Below are 1331 nucleotides of genomic sequence, written 5' to 3'. Positions count from 1 at the left end.
CTCTCTAATTACAATGATGTTTCCATAAGAGTATGAGAGTAAATGGTCTTGTTATATAATATCTGATCAAAAACACCTTAGGTGTGAAAAAAAAGGTGCGGACATAAAAGGATTGAGCGTGTAACTTAAAGGAATGAAATCAAAATTGGCGTCCAAACTGGTAGTTGCACCTATAGCATTGATAATAATTTTACACCAAATATTCATTCATTAGTTAGTTAGGCCGCGTTTTTTGTTCAACTTGGGGCATGATGATTGGTAAAACAAAATACGCGGCCTAACTAACTAACTAATGAATGAATATTTGCTGTAAAATTCTTAACAATGCTATGAGTGTAGCTACCAGTTTGGCCGCCAATTTCGATTTCATTCCTTTAAGTTACACGCTCAATCCTTTTGTGTCCGCACCTTTTTTTATCACACTTAATGTGTTTTTGATTATATATCATGACTTTTTGTCAATATACACCAAATACGAAAGTGACACTCGTTAGTAACCAACATTAGCTGTAGGATTGCAACCCTATTATCTGGAACAGACCTATACTTTACAGAACCAACCAAATTCTTTAAAATACATGGTGGTAGTTTTCCCCTCTAAAACAGTGTTAATAACTTCTTTTATAGTAACGCTATGGAATCTAGATTAGCAGTTTCTTGTCATCACCCGCATGCACTCGGTACAGCCGTATCAGGCATCATTATTTACGCTAATTGCTTAAGCTAATACCAAGTGACGATATATTATCTTTAATTAGGATAATTTCATAACATTTAGCAAAAAAGTTGGCGATGAATAATCAATAATAACCGTCCACCCGTATAATTCTTTTGAAAACTTGAGATAGAAACTGCTTATCTTGTTTGTTTGCCTAATCAATATTTACATATCTGCACATCCTTTCACCCTATAGTTTTGTGGCTTTAAGTCAGCCCTCTTCAATCCAAATGACAAAAAACTAAAAATGGTCCGCTTTTACTCTTGGGTAAAGTTGTAGTAAAAATTTCAAACAGCTAGCTCACGTGACGTTTTACGTGATCGACCGCTAAAAGTTTGGTCAAAATTGAGCGGTTTCTGTTGAATAACTTTGCACATGCGTCTTATATTTATACTTAATGAAACTCCTAATTGTGGATTGAAAAGATCTATCAGTGTTTCAAATTTCAAAAAAAAAATCCCAAAATTTAATGTTTTTTTATATCAAATAAAGTTTCCGTACTTTCAGTGCGAAGAGAAAAATGGGGAAAAATTCAATCAAAATTGGAGATTTTATATCTCGTGTATTTCTTAATGGATTGCCTTGAAATTTGATATATGAAGTAAGAATCCA

General features: G+C 33.3%; 1 protein-coding gene across 1 annotated transcript in view; it reads left to right on the top strand.

Annotated features, from left to right (window-relative positions):
- The window catches only part of LOC111085936, a 5922-nt gene that overhangs the window by 2906 nt on the left and 1685 nt on the right, over positions 1-1331 (top strand). The window lies entirely within an intron of this gene.

This window comes from Limulus polyphemus, unplaced genomic scaffold (genome assembly GCF_000517525.1).
Source record: "Limulus polyphemus unplaced genomic scaffold, Limulus_polyphemus-2.1.2 Scaffold724, whole genome shotgun sequence".
Lineage (NCBI taxonomy): Eukaryota > Metazoa > Arthropoda > Merostomata > Xiphosura > Limulidae > Limulus > Limulus polyphemus.
The sequence above is the reverse complement of the archived record's forward strand: the minus strand, read 5'-3'. Positions and strand labels throughout refer to the sequence as shown.